The sequence below is a fragment of the Budorcas taxicolor genome, chromosome 12, assembly GCF_023091745.1.
Source record: "Budorcas taxicolor isolate Tak-1 chromosome 12, Takin1.1, whole genome shotgun sequence".
In the NCBI taxonomy this organism is placed as follows: Eukaryota; Metazoa; Chordata; class Mammalia; order Artiodactyla; family Bovidae; genus Budorcas; species Budorcas taxicolor.
Window position 1 is genome coordinate 37,958,574 of NC_068921.1, and position 16,488 is coordinate 37,975,061.

The following is a 16,488-nucleotide window of genomic DNA, read 5'->3' on the forward strand; positions in this document are numbered from 1 at the left end:
TATTATCATTTTGGAGTTTTAGGAAAGTTTTTTTGTTCCTTCATGTCAATATCCCAGGGAAGGGTTAAATTGTAAACCAGAATTTGATGGTAGGATTGAGGCTGACAAGGGAGAAAAAAATTGATTCATTCTCCTCCTCTGTCTGTCTCTCTATCTCAGCCAAGTTTCTCTGCTATGAATTATTAAAAAAAAAAAAAAAAAAAAGCTCAAAAAATTGAAAAATGCTTGAAGGTAATGGTGGTGTTCGTAACATGATTGCCAGGTAAGAAAATGAGTCCTAGATATATCCATATAAGCTAAATCAGCCCCTGAACTTGAATATGCAATATAGTAGGTAATGTACACTTAGTCTGCTTTTGCTTCTAATCTGTTTTTCCTTTCTTTATTGCAACTGAGGAAATCTCAAATTTAGGCCACAGGAAAGAAATTCCTTATAAGAGAAGAGTGGTTATTATTTTGAAGAATGGTCTGTGCTTCATTTATTTGTTTCAGACATGTCTGACTCTTTGCAACCCATGAACTGTAACTCTCCAGTCTCCTCTGTCCATGGTGTATGTTCCTGGCAATAATATTGGAGTGGGTTGCAATTTCCTTCTCAGGGGAACTTCCTGACCCAGAGATTGAACCCATGTCTCCTGCAAGACTCTCCTGCAATGCAGGCAGATTCTTTACCACTGAACCACCTACTGGAAGAGTTGTCTACAAAGCCATTTATGCAAATTACTCAATGGATAGCTTCTTAAACACCAAAGATATGAATAGACATTTGTGGTATTAAAAATGATGCCAAAAAAACAAAAAGAGAAAAATAATCCCACAACTTCAGTTCAGTTCAGTTCAGTTCAGTTGCTCAGTCGTATCCAACTGTGACCCCATTGACTGGAGCATGCCAGGCCTCCCTGTTTATCGCCACCTCCCAGAGTTTACTCAAACTCATGTCTATTGAGTCAGTGATGCCATCCAACCATCTCATCCTCTGTCATCCCCTTCTCCTCTCACCTTCAATCTTTCCCAGCATCAGGGTCTTTACTAATGAGTCAGTTCTTTGCATCAGGTGGCTAAAGTTTTGGAGTTTCAGTTTTAGCATCAGCCTTTCCAATGAATATTTAGGACTGATTTCATTTAATATGGGCTGGTTGTATCTCCTTGCTGTCCAAGAGACTCTCAAGTGTCTCCTCTAACACCACAGTTCAAAAGCATCAATTCTTCAGTGCTCAGCTTTCCTTGTATACCAACTCTCACATCTGTACATGACTACTGAAGAAATCATAAATTTTACTATATAGACATTTGTTGGTAAAGTGATGTCTCTGCTTTTTAATATGCTGTCTAGGTTGGTCAGTTTTATGCCTAGGAGCTGCAATCACTATCTGGAGTGATTTTGGAGCTACCCCTCCCCACCAAAAATAAAAAAAGTTTGTCACTGTTTTCACTGTTTCCTCATCTATTTGCCATGAAATGTTAGGACCAGATGCAATGATATTAGTTTTCTGAATATTGAGTTTTTTGAATGATAACATAATATCATATGATAACTAATATCATAACAATGATATTAGTTTTCTGAATATTGAGTTTTAACCCTACTCTCCTCTTTCACTTTCATCAAGAGGCTGTTTAGTTCTTCTTTGTTTTCTGCCATAAGGGTGGTATCATCTGCATGTCTGAGGTTATTGGTAATTCTCCCAGAAACCTTGATTCCAGCTTGTGCTTCCTCCAGCCCAGCATTTCTCATGATGTACTTGGCATATTTATTAAATAGGCAGGGTGACAATATACAGCCTTGACATACTCCTTTCCCGATTTAGAACCAGTCTGTTGTTCCATTTCCAGTTCTAACTGTTGATTCCTGACCTGCATAGAGATTTCTCAAGAGGCAGGTCAGGTGGTCTGGTATTCCCATCTCTTTAAGAATTTTCTACCGTTTCTTGTGGTCCACAAAATCAAAGGATTTGGCAGAGTTAATAAAGCAGAAATAAATATATTTTTTCTGGAAATATCTTGGGTTTTTGATAATCCAACAGATGTTAACAATTTGATCTCTGGGTCCTCTGCCTTTTCTAAGACCAGCTTAAACATCTGGAAGTTCACAGCTCATGAACTGTTGACCTGGTTTGGAGAATTTTGAACATTACTTTACTAGCGTGTGAGATGAATGCAATTGTGTGGTACTGTGAGCATTCTTTGGCATTGCCTTTCTTAGGAATTGGATTGAAAACTGACCTTTTCCAGTCCTGTGGCCACTGCTGAGTTTTCTAAATTTGCTGGCATATTGAGTGCAGCACTTTCATAGCATCATCTTTTAGGATTTGATATAGCACAAATGGAATTTTATCACCTCCACTAGCTTTGTTTGTAGTGATGCTTCCTAAGGCCCACTTGACTTCACATTCCAAAATGTCTGACTCTAAGTTGGTGATCACACCATTGTGATTTTCTCAGTCGTGAAGATCTTTTTTTAAATAATTATTTTGTGTATTCTTGTCACATATTCTTAATGTCTTTTGCTGCTGTTAGGTCCATACCATTTCTGTCCTTTTTTGTGCCCATCTTTGCATGAAGTGTTCCCTTGGTATATTTAGTTTTCTTGAAGAAATCTCTAGCCTTTCCCATTCTACTTTTTTCCCCCCTCTATTTCTTTGCATTGATCACCGAGAAAGGCTTTCTTATCTCTCCGGGCTATTCTTTGGAACTCTGCATTCAAATCTCATACCTTAGATGAGTTTTAATTTTTTTAGTTTATCTTAATAATATAATTGAAACTATACATTTTTCTGACACTTGTACTAATAATGTAATTAGAGAAGAAAGATGCTCCGTGAGTTTGTGATGTTTGTGGCATTATGAACTAAATTTCACAATCCCAAAGTAACTCACAAAAACAAAATTCTGGCCAAGAAGGTCTCAGATCCAGCCAACTGATTATTTTATTTTCTTGAAAAATTAAAATTTGTTTTACATTGCTAGATTATGAATATTAGTTTCATTTGTGCAGTGATTAGTAGTGGAATTATATTTCTAGACCAATATCATAGGTGATATTTTCCCAGAGAATGCAAAATATAATACAGTAATAATAGTAGTAATAATATTTAAAACTAAAGATGTTTAAATATGGTTTCTTTGTTAGTTCATGCCATGAAAGAAAACCTAAGCCTTTGAGATGTTTGCAGACAGACAAAGAAATAAAACTGATTTCCATAACAGCCAACAAAAAAATTAATTTGGAAAGGTAAGTAGTCCCAGGAATTCAAGTAAGAAATTGGCCAGATGAAACAGGACAACAAAGTTTGAGAATTTTATGAAAATTCAACCCTATAGAAATACTTGTGTAAAAGTCTAGGAAAAATATTAAATTCCAAGATGACTAATGGCAAATGAGTGAAGGAGTTGAAAAGTATAAGGGAGAAATTTTGTGCAATTCATAAGGTATTATGGATAACTTGGTAGGAAAGAAAAAGAGATCTCCATAAAAGCAAAACATTTTCCAGAAAACATTTGTGGAAATCACTAATAATCTGGCAGAGGACTGACAGAGAAGAAAAATAAACATATGTGGTTCTCCAAGTCTCAAAGAAAAAAGGAGAATGTCTACTTTGACTGTATTGGATATGTGCAGGTTTCACACCAGTCCAGTTATAACTTACTTTGAGAGTAAAAGTAGGTAAAGAGATAGGAATGGATAAACCACAAACTCCTATCTTTAAATGTAAAAAAAAAAGAAAAAAAAAAAGAAAGAAAGAAAGAAAAAAAAAAAAAAAGCAAGAGACAGTTTCAATTGGTTTCAGTTCAGTCCAGTCTACTGGTTTACCTAGTACCAAAATTCTTCATACTCATGTAGTCAAATCTACAGCACTTATTCATCAGTAAGTAAAAATTCCAAATTAGTATAGCCTTAGTGCCTGCCCTAATTCATTGGATTTTGGTCACTAATTATTCCCCAGGGGACAAAATCATCCCAGTTTAGCTAGGTGTAAGTTAACTCTTGGAGGATGATAAGAGAGTCTTGGCCAAAGGACAGTCTGGGGATTCAGGATAAAGTATTCCAAAGGATATGTATTGTGATGATTTCACATGTTAATAAGGTAAGGCTCAAAATACTTCAAGCTAAGCTTCAGTACATGAACTGAGAATTTCCAGATGTACATAGCTAGGTTTAGAAAAGGCAGATGAATCAGAGATCAAATTGCCAACATTCATTGGAACATAGAGAAAGCAAAGGAATTTCAGGAAAAAAAAAATCTGCTTCATTGCCTACACTAAAGCCTTAGACCGTGTGGATCACAACAAACTGTGGAAAATTATTAAAGTGATGAGAATACCAGACCACCTTACCCACCTCCTGAGAAACCTGAATGTAAATCAAGAAGCAACAGCTAGAACTAGACAAGGAACAATAGATCAGATTCAAAATTGGGAACAGAATACAAAAGGCTGTATAACGTCAGCCTCCTTATTTAACTTATATGCAGAGTACATCATGCTAAATGCCAGGCTGGATGAATCACAAACTGAAATCAAGATTATTGGGAAAAGCATCAATAAACTCAGATATGCAAATGATACCACTCTAATGACAGAAAGGGACGAGAAGCTAAAGATCCTTTTGATGAGGGTGAAAGAAGTGAAAAGCTGACTTAAAACTCAACATTTAAAAAGCTAAGATAATGGCATCCAGTCCCATTACCTCATAGCAAATGATCTGTGCTTAGTCACTCATTAATGTGTACTCCTTGAAACCCCATGACTTTATCCATAGGGATTCTCAGGCAAGAATGCTGGAATGGGTTGCCATGCCCTTCTCCAGGCGATCTTCCCAACCCAGGGATAAAACCTAGGTCTCCTGCATTGTAGGTGGATTCTTTACTGTCCGAGGCACCAGGGAAGCCCAGTAATTAAAAGGGAAAAGGTGGAAGCAGTGAAAGAGTTTGTTTTTGTTTTGTTTTGTTTTGTTTTTTTGAGAGGATGGAGCTCCAAATGGTAACTGTAGCCATGGATTTAAAACATGCTTGCTCTTTGGAAGGAAAACTGTGATAAACCTAGACAGTGTATTAAAAAGCAGAGATATCACTTTGCTGACAAAGGTCCATATAGACAAAGCTATGGTTTTTCCGATAGTCATGTTTGGATGTGAAAGCTGGAAAATTTTAAAAAAAGGCTGAGTGACGAAGAATTGATGCCTTTGAACTGTGGTGTTAGAGAAAACTATTGAGGGTCCCTTGGACAGTAAGGAGATAAAACAAGTCAGTCCTAAAGGATCAACTCTGAATATTCATTGGAAAGACTGATGCTGAAGCTCCAATACCTGATGGGAAGTTAGTTAGCATCACCGACTCAATGGGAAGGGATTTGAGAAAACTCTGGTAGATAGTGAAAGACGAGGATGCAGTCCATGGGGTTACAAAAAGTTGGACACAAGTTGGTGACTGAATAGCAGAGAACTAAATTGTCCTGTGTACCTGATAATTCAATTTGATATTATTTCTTCTGATTATTTTCTGTTTACTATCATTTGATATTTTTTTGTTAAAATCTGTAAGATTTACTTTACTTATAATCATAGAAAAAGAAGAGGCACAAATTTTAATTTGAGTAGTAGTTTTTGGGGAAAGATTGTCTAAAACTAGGTGGTGATGTCAAGGGCAATTATGTTGGGATTTTTAAGAAAGTGACTCATAAAACATGGGGCCCACCCAGTCAGTTCCTTTCAAGAATATACTGCTTGTCATCTCAATTTCAGAACCCTGGAGTTTCACTTTATTCATTTTTTAACATGGAACACGTTTCCCATTAATAACTGATAAACTGAGACTAATAATATCACATTTTGAAGACCAGAGAATAGAGTGTCTCAGTTTTAGACAATAGCGTACCTGGTGCTGGACTTATTTACATTATAGATGAAAGTAGGCATTAAAATTTTCTAATAAACAGGATTAAAAAAACACTTTTATTTTTACTTGTGAGCACTATGAGTGAAATTCCACGAGTGGGCAGATTAATGGCAGATACGTGTCAATGTGGTGATGTACCATATAGAGAGCATATCATGCTACTGCTGCTGCTTCTAAGTCTCTTCAGTTGTGTCCGACTCTGTGCGACCCCATAGATGGCAGCCCACCAGTCACCCCCTTCCCTGGGATTCTCCAGGCAAGAACACTGGAGTGGGTTGCCATTTCCTTTGCCAATGCATGAAAGTGAAAAGTGAAAGTGAAGTCACTCAGTCATGTCCGACTCTTAGTGACCCCATGGACTGCAGCCCACCAGGCTCCTCCGCCCATGGGATTTTCCAGGTGAGAGTACTGGAGTGGGTTGCCATTGCCTTCTCTGAGAGAACACATAATGACAAGAACTCAAATCTATACTCATCTAAGGGAACTCAAGTAAATTACATAGAAGTCTGTTTAAGAATTACTTTACAATATAAAATTTAGTGTCAGTTCAGTTCATTCAGTTCAGTCGCTCAGTCGTGTCCGACTCTTTGCAACCCCATGAATCGCAGAAAGCCAGGCCTCCCTGTACATCCCCAACTCCCAGAGTTCACTCAGACTCGCGTCCATCAAGTCAGTGATGCCATCCAGCCATCTCATCCTCTGTCGTCCCCTTCTCCTCCTGCCCCCAATCCCTCCCAGCATCAGAGTCTTTTCCAATGAGTCAACTCTTCCCATGAGGTGGCCAAAGTACTGGAGTTTCAGCTTCAGCATCATTCCCTCCAAAGAAATCCCAGGGTTGATCTCCTTCAGAATGGACTGGTTGGATCTCCTTGCAGTCCAAGTGTAAGTAGAAACAAAAATTTAGATGCTGAGATGGACAAAAATAAAAGATATAATCACATGGAGTTGTGGTGGCAATGAAAAAAAAGTTTTTTTTAAAGCATTTTGAGGATATAAGTTTGAAAGTGTTTTGTAGGGAAATTGTTTTTAGTTCAGATTGTAAACTTATACTATGGGAATCACACCTTACAAGTTTTATTTTATTTTCTATTTTTCATCTTCCACATTACAGTACTCAGTTACTGGATGACTGATTAATTGCAAAGTGTTCCCTGAAAACATTCAAATACATTGTCAAGTGGGAAACAAAGACTTAGAAAGTTGTTAACATTGTCAACTGATTGTTGAATGGAGAACAAAATAAGTTACAATTAAATGGTCTTGCAAAACAATTTAGAGTCTTGCAAAACTATTTGAATTTCTACTCAATACCAAGAGGAGACATAAAATTTGAAAGTAATCCTGAAAAAGAAAACTGAAATGTTTTAAAATATTTTGAATGACATTATCTCCTATAGGAGCACAATTAGTCAGTTAAAACTTAGGTGAAGTCTTTGAGAATGTATGATATCAGGAGACTATATAACCTTATTAATATTTATAAAATCATAAAAGAAAAGTGTGAAAAATGTATTTCAACATATTCTCTTCTCATTTTCCTCATGTCTGTTCAGAGTCATAATGACTAAAAGCCTTAGGAGGTATACCCTACCCTCTAATCCATTATCTTTTCTTATCTTATATACAATTGGAGAAGGCAATGGCACCCCACTCCAGTACTCTTGCCTGGAAAATCCCATAGATGGTAGAGCCTAGAAGGCTGCAGTCCATGGGGTCGCCGAGGGTCAGACACGACTGAGTGACTTCACTTTCACATTTCTCTTTCATGCATTGGAGAAGGATATGGCAACCCACTCCAGTGTTCTTGCCTGGAGAATCCTGGGGATGGGGGAGCCTGGTGGGCTGCCATCTATGGGGTCGCACAGAGTCGGACACGACTGAAACGACTTAGCAGCATACCAATGCCTCAGATAAGCACTTATTTTAAAGTTGAAGGGAGAGGAAATTAAGTGTGAAAATAAAGCAGTAGAATTTTATTTCATTTGTCTTCTAAAAATCATTAGTAACAATAGTCTTTTCAGATTATTTCATACACTGGCTTCAAGTTACAACTTTAAAATTCATATAATGTTATGGCAATTTATTACTTGTTTACTTTTTTCTGCTAAAATTAATTCACCTAGCAAATAGACTCTAATTTCATTTTTCATTTATAAGAAATACAATATGAAATAAAATAAAGAGTGTTGGCAATAAATGTATTGCAGAATGATATGCAGTTAAATGTTTTCAAGTGTTTTATTAAGTAATGTACATTAAATTAGAAATAATTTATTTATTCTCTTTTCTGTTGGTTTTCACCAAAGAGGTTGTGTTAGCATGTGGATATCTACTACCATTTTAAATATATCTCATATATATACATAACAATTTGGTATCTTTGAAAAATAATATCATTGGATTTAAAACAATCAGCAACTCACAACAAGGTTGATTTTGTTTCTTGAATTTCCTTGAGAATGGCTGAAAGTAATTCTTCATGTTTAAGTCTATGGAAAATGTGTTTGAGTATTCTAAATCTTATTAATGTATATTTGCTTTGTTCTCCCTAGACCTTCTTATGAGTAAGATTTTATATATATATATATGCACATATATATATTTAAAACTTTCAAGAGTGAAAGTACTTCAGTAAATAAGTTATTGTGGATAAATCTTTACCTACATGCTTTTCTGTATTTGTTAAATAACTTGGTCATTATAGCTTGCTGCACAAAGGAGTGTTTATATTTAAAATTTTATATTTGTATTATTCATATGTAAAATCTCAATGTGAATAGGTACCTGTCAAGTTTCTCTGGAATATTGTGCATTCCATCAATATGTAAACATGAATTCATCTTTTTTCAAAATTATCAATATGTAAATATGAATTCATGTTTTTTCAAAACTATCAATCAATCATCAATTCAGTCGTGTCCGACTTTTTGCGACCCCATGAACCGCAGCACACCAGGCCTCTCTGACCATCACCAACTCCCAGAGTCCACCCAAACCCATGTCCATTGAGTCGGTGATGGCATCCAGCCATCTCGTCCTCTGTTGTCCTCTTCTCCTCCTGCCCTCAATCTTTCCCAGCATCAGCGTCTTTTCAAATGAGTCAGCTCTTCACATCAGGTGGCCAAAGTATTGGAGTTTCTGCTTCTATTATAAACATTTCTATATCGCTATTTGGTTATCTCCTCTATGGTCTTCAAATATATGTCTATGTATATGTGTGTGTATAATTAATTTTTAGATCTAAATACTTCACCCCTATAATTATTACTATCATTGTTTATGACATTCCTTATTCCTTTTCTCTCTCTCTTTTTGTATACACATAGATATAAATATATAGATGCTATGCATATAAATATATATATAATTTCAGTAAAGCTAAAAATATGAATCTATTATATAGATATATAATAGTACATATTTATATACATTGTATGTCTCTAATGTTCTTTCTTTACTGCATTCACCATTAACTTTCACTTAGAGTGAGTTCCTTGGATTTGTGGGATGCGTATTTCCTGAAATTTTTGGCTTCTGTCAGTCTGACTCCCAGATCTTACCACATAAAACCTGTAGACTATTATGTCTTTTTGCATCAGTTCTATTCTTCTTGGCTGTGTATATATATATATACTTACTGTGTATACATATATACTTGTATATACTTATGTATATATGTATATATATACATATATGTATATATGTAAGTATATATATATACTTACAAGAAGAATAGGCAAAGAAGAGTAGGACACACACACACACACACACACACACACACGTGTATAGGGCTACCCTGGTGACTCAGTTGGTAAACAATCTGATATATATATCTTAACCCTAACCCTATATATATCACATTCTTTACCATCTGAGTCACCAGGGAATCCACATATACATATATATACACATGCATACATATACATATACATAACGCAGTCCATGAGGTTGCTAAGAGTCGGACACGACTAAGCAACTTCACTTTCAATTTTCACTTTCATGCATTGGAGAAGGAAATGGCAAACCTCTACAGTGTTCTTGCCTGGAGAATCCCGGGGACGGGGGAGCCTGGTGAGTGGCCGTCTATGGGTCTCACAGAGTTGGACACGACTGAAGTGACTTAGCAGCAGCAACAGCAGCAGCAACCCTATATATATCAGATTCCTTACCATCTGAGTCACCAGGGAAGCCCCATTTACATATATTTATATTGCAGTGGATCATGGAAAAAGCAAGAGTGTTCCAGAAAAACATCTATTTCTGCTTTATTGACTATGCCAAAGCCTTTGACTATATGGACCACAATACACTGTGGAAAATTCTGGAAGAGATGGGAATACCAGACCACCTGATCTGCCTCTTGAAAAATTTATATGCAGGTCAGGAAGCAACAGTTAGTACTGGACGTGGAACAAGAGACTGGTTCCAAATAGGGAAAGGAGTATGTCAAGGCTGTATGTTGTCACCCTGCTTATTTAACTTATCTGCAGAGTACATCATGAGAAATGCTGGGCTGGAAAAAACAAGGGCTGGAATCAAGATTGCCAGGAGAAATATCAATAACCTCAGATATGCAGATGACACCACTTTTATGGCAGAAAGTGAAGAGGAACTAAAAAGCCTCTTGATGAAAGTGAAAGAGGAGAGTGAAAATGTTGGCTTAAAGCTCAACATTCAGAAAATGAAGATCATGGCATCTGGTCCCATCACTTCATGGGAACTAGATGGAAAAACAGTAGAAACAGTGTCAAACTTTATTTTGGGGGGCTCCAAAATCACTGCAGATGGTGATTGCAGCCATGAAATTAAAAGATGCTTACTCCTTGGAAGAAAAGTTATGACCAACCTAGACAGCATATTCAAAAGCAGAGACATGACTTTGCCAACAAAGGTCCATCTAGTCAAGACTATGGTTTTTCCTATGGTCATGTATGGATGTGAGAGTTGGACTGTGAAGAAGGCTGAGCGCTGAAGAACTGATGCTTTTGAACTGTGGTGTTGGAGAAGACTCTTGAGAGTCCCTTGGACTGCAAGGAAGTCCAACCAGTCCATTCTAAAGAAGATCAGTCCTGGGTGTTCTTTGGAAGGAATGATGCTAAAGCTGAAACTCCAATACTTTGGGCACCTCATGTGAAGAGTTGACTCATTGGAAAAGACTCTGATGATGGGAGGGATTGGGGGCAGGAGGCGAAGGGGGCGACAGAGGATGAGATGGCTGGATGGCATCACCAACTCGATGGACATGAGTTTGGGTGAACTCCGGGAGGTGGTGATGGACAGGGAGGACTGGAGTGCTGCAATTCTTGGGGTCGCAAATAGTTGGACACGACTGAGGAACTGAACTGAACTGATATTGCAGTGGTCTTAAATACAGCATCTCTAAAGGCAGATATTTATCTTTGAAATAATACCTATTCCTTATTATATAATACACTATTTTTTTATTTCTAAGACCATTTTTTTTCCTCTTCAGAAGCTACACATGTATAGTTTAAAATCTTAGTTGAATTAAATCATGTTTAATTGAGTGCAAAAATTTAAAATAATTCCATTAAAAGTTTTTAACTTTATTCAATATTTTTCAGTTTTTCATCCTTTTTAGTTTTCACATTTTTTGGTCTTTTTCTAACTTTTATTGTTTACTGTCTCTGTATACTTATAAATGTTTACTTTTATGAAGAATCAATATAATTTATATGTTTAATTCTTAAAATATGAATAAAATCAGCATTCTCATTATTATAAACCAAAATGTCATCTTTCCCTCTCTGGTCTCTTGTTTCACTCAAAATATGTGAAATATTTAAAATATGTGTATAAAAAAGCACATTCCCCTCACTCTTTATCTTGTTGTGCATTGATGTGAAATAGGTTTAATAAAGAATTCTGCTTCTGGTTAAAATGGAAAAAGCCTCTGCTCAGTCACTCTTGTATAATAACACTGATAATTTAAAGTGCCATCAAAGATTTTCCTATTGATTAAAGAGATACATGCTAAGGTACTTGCCATTTTATAAACTGAATTGAGCAAGAATAAAAAATGGTGGGGATACAGCAAACTTACCCTCTCCTACTATACAATGAGCTTAAATAAATGGCTTAGATTAATATAGCTAGAGTGTAATTTTTCTCCAAACTACTTTGCCTACTGTATGCCTCATATTTAATATATTCTATGCATGTCTTATAACACTTGAAACTTTGTGAATGCTGACTATAGAAAGACTGAAAAAATTCAAAAATGCATAGAGGTATAAGAAAAAAATCCATGTTTATTTTTAAATTTAGACATGAAACCCAGCTGACATGAAACCCCTAGCTGAGGATATAAATATTCAGTTTTGTTATCTCAGTAGCAACTTCATATGGTCTACATGAAATATTTCTGGACACAATTTGATATAATTGGCACCTTTCTGGCATCTAAATTGAGGTAGCAGGAACTGAGAAATCTTCATCCCCATAGGTGATTTCTTAAACTTAGGCTGAGGAATTGTTTCAGAGTCAGGTAGGTAAAGCTTCAGTTATTATATATGAAAGTAGAAGACTTGTCAAATTAGCTTGCCATCTTGGCATTTTTTATGAATGCTGAATTCATTTTTAAAATAAGAAGTGTGTAGTATAGATCAATACTGGGATTTCTTTGGAAGGAATGATACTAAAGCTGAAACTCCAGTACTTTGGCCACCTCACGCGAAGAATAGACTCATTGGAAGAGACTCTGATGCTGGGAGGGATTGAGGGCAGGAGGAGAAGGGGACGACAGAGGATGAGATGGCTGAATGGCATCACTGACTCGATGGACGTGAGTCAGAGTGAACTCCGGGAGTTGTTGATGGACAGGGAGGCCTGGTGTGCTGCGATTCATGGGGATGCAAAGAGTCGGACACGACAGAGCGACTGAACTGAACTGAACTGTGTAGTACAGATACATTATCTGTCTATCTTTTGTCTATCTGCTAGTTCTAGAATTTTTTTTTTTTTCTATAAGCTCATGAAAGGCTTGGACATTTTATTTTTCACATGTTCTATGTATTGCTACACAGTAAAGATCGTCTACTCGCCTGATTAAGGTGTGTTCAAGATCTTTATGTAGCTCCAAGAGATGCAAACACAAGAGAGATGTGAGTTTAACTGACAGGAAAAAAAGCAAATAGAAGAGATGTTAAAAAGATCTCTAATTTCTAGTTTGGGAGTTGGTCCAAAGTTAGAAGACAAACAAGAGCCAGTTTAGGACAGCTAATACAGAGAAGTCCCTCAAGATCCTTGCTTGTTGTGACATTCTATGGTCTAAGTCCTCTGATTCTGGAGACACATATTCTTGAAACACATTGTAGAAAAATGACCAGTTGTCAAGACTTTGCATCTCTGATGTGCTCTATTTATTCTTTGGCATAGTGGAATAAGTAGAGAATACCATTTGAAAATGATGTCTTTAAAAAGCTGCTGATAAATGTTACAAAATATAAAAATAAAACCCTAAAGACTGTTCTATACATCTGTGTCTCTTTTGCTGTCTCACATACATGTGTACACCTGTGGTGGATTCATGTTGATGTATGGCAAAATCAATACAATATTGTAAAGTAATTAGCCTCAAATTAAAATAAATAAATTTAAATTAAAAAAAAAACAAAGGAAAAAAAAAAAACCCAAACAGCTAAAACTAAAAATAAACAATCATACCAACTCTTGATATCACAATTTTTGAGCAACAAGCTCAGAATCAGTGAAATCTTGTTAGTTTCGGGTGTCAACTCTGTTTTCAGCTAGCACCAGTGTGCCATAGGTTATGTCTGTAGGTGTATTTTTCTAGCCATTACTTACCAGGTATTCTGCACTTAAGAAGCCTGTTTCTAATTTGCTCTTTTTTAAAAGTGAAGTGTTAATAGAGTATTTAAAATTATTATAAGCTATTATTCCAACTCTTATCAAAATAAATACATCAGTTGCAATAGACAATTAGCAAAATCTCATATCTGATTCATTTTCATGCATTGCACATTTAAACTAAGGAAATCAATGGCAAGTGACAGAAAATTTTCATTGATTTATTAAACTATTTGCTATTTGTTTAATCAACATGAGACTTAAATATAGTTTATAGTATGCAGGTTAAATTTTCTTATTTTTAAAGCTGTTCTGTGACTTCGCTGCTGTACACAGGCTTTCTTTACTTGCAGTGAGGGGGCTACTCTTTGTTGTGGTACATTGGCTTCTCACTGCAGTGGTTTCTCTTGTGGAGGACAGGCTCTAGGCATGTGGGTTCAGTAGTTGTGTCTCATGGGCTCTAGAGCATAGGCTTAGTAGTTGTGGTGTACGGGCTTGGCTGCTCTGAAGCATGAGGGATCTTCTCCAATCAGGGATTAAAGCTGTGTCTTTGTGTTGGCAGGCAAATTCTTACTCACTGAACCATCAAGGAATTCCCTAGATGTTAAATTCTAACGGAGTCTGTGCTTAGTTTGTGGGTGAAAATAATAACAGAATGAGTGCTAAAACAGAACTAGGATTTTCAAGAATCAATTGTAAATTTCATCAGTTTTTAGACTCTTTATACAATAAAACCACTTTAATATTATCTCTGAAACCATGAAAGATTACTACATGCAGAGGTGGTTATGAGTATATTTTATTAATTTTTGAAATACGACACATGCTTAAACAAAAGAATTCAGTATCTTAAGTGATCAGCATTAAGTGTGTTTTCGATGAATATTTGTGGTCTTTTATAAATTCTGACCTTGAACCTTGGTACAGCTATTTTCCAGCGTTGTGTTTCTCCACATGGCATCTATAGATTAAATTGAATCATTAATCACACTAAGCATTTTGTTATACAGTCTTTGTAGCACTTACTTTGAACTTACATAACATAGAGTTTTAAGTACAAATAAAACTTCCCATTTTTCTAAAATGTCTTTTTTCTTACTGTAAGGAATTAGGTGTTGGTATTCTCAGCTGCAAACTCCTGACAAAGTGATTACCACCCTGTAGTTTTCACAGTCACAGACTGTTAGAAGTAAGAGATTATATATTCTAACCACTAATTTTCCCATTTCAGTGTCTATGGGAGCAGTGAAAGACAGACCTAGGCATTTCTACTCTTTTCTGTCAGTTAAAAATAATAACCAAATTCATTTCTCCACGATAGAATGTAATTGAGATATAGACAATGATTTGAAGAAACACTGAGCATTTTTGTGTAAATCAGTTTCTTTTTCTGCACTCCCATCAAATAAAACGCTTGACGATTTGCTACTTGTGTAAGAAATGTCAGAGAGCATGCTTCTGTTTCCCACTAGTCCTCGGTCACAATCCATCCGTTTAATGCTATGTTACCATAACATCTTTTATCATGCTTTGCTCAAGGACATGGAAACTGAAAGACATAGAAAACATATAAGCATTTTCCTCAAGGATGCTTATCATTATATGTAAACAAAGGGCAAAATATATGTCAATGTAGAGCTTCTGCAAACAGATAAAAAATAAAACTAGAGCCTTCACTTTAAGCATTTCAACTACTGAATATTTTTGATTCATTCTCTGGCTAAATAGATTATACTACCATAAGTATTTAAAAGACATGCTATAATTTTTTTTTAGAATAGAACGCAGAATTTTAGCATAAATATACATAGTGAAGGCAATATGTACTTATAAAAGTACAGCTATCAGGAGATTTTTCCAAACACTATTTTTATTTTTAGGATCACCTTTAAAATTTTGCTTTCTTAAAAAGGATATGGGTCATATCTCTAGGAGGAAAAGAAGAAGGGTTTCTGGGACAAAGAACATTTACTAGTTGTGTGTTGTTTTGAAATCATAAATAGCAAATAAGCAAAAAGCTATCCAAAAGTCAGATTTCAATAAAGAAAACATTTGATATTCCTTACTATATACTCTTGGGTCCACAAAGAACCTCTTACAGTTAACACTTACCAAAACTAATTTATTAAGGAAAGTGAAGCTCCCCAGGAAATATTTGGTCATCAACAGATTACACTGGCTCTAATATGATTATGGAAAGATAAATATAGCCTGGGAACAACATCATGAGCATTGGCTAAACCCACTGGGAGCTGATCTTGAGATATTTCACAGTGGTAGGTGATTATAATTCTCAGTTAAATATCTGAAGTTTAAAAGGACTACATAATTTTTTAGAATTTTTGACTAAAAAATCAAGTGAATTTATTAGATTACATTGAGATGTATAATATTTGCATAAGTTGTTAAAAACCATAATGGCAAAAATTTGCTAAATATTTTTAAGGAAAATTTATCCAGTACACAACCTGTTTAAATATACATGACATAAATCTTGGTATTTAATTTTTTAAATTTATTATTATTAGTTTTTCTTTATATATCAAACTTTTTTTTATTAGAAGATAATTGCTTTACAATATTGTGTTAGATTCTACCATACATCTGTTAGTGATTATGGCCTTTATTATGTTGATATATGCTCCTGCTGTGCCTACTTTTTGAAAAGATTTTATTATAAATAGGTGTTGAATTTTGTCAAGAGTTTTCTCTGCATCTTTTGAGATGATCATCTGGTTTTATCTTTCAATTTGCTAATATTGTG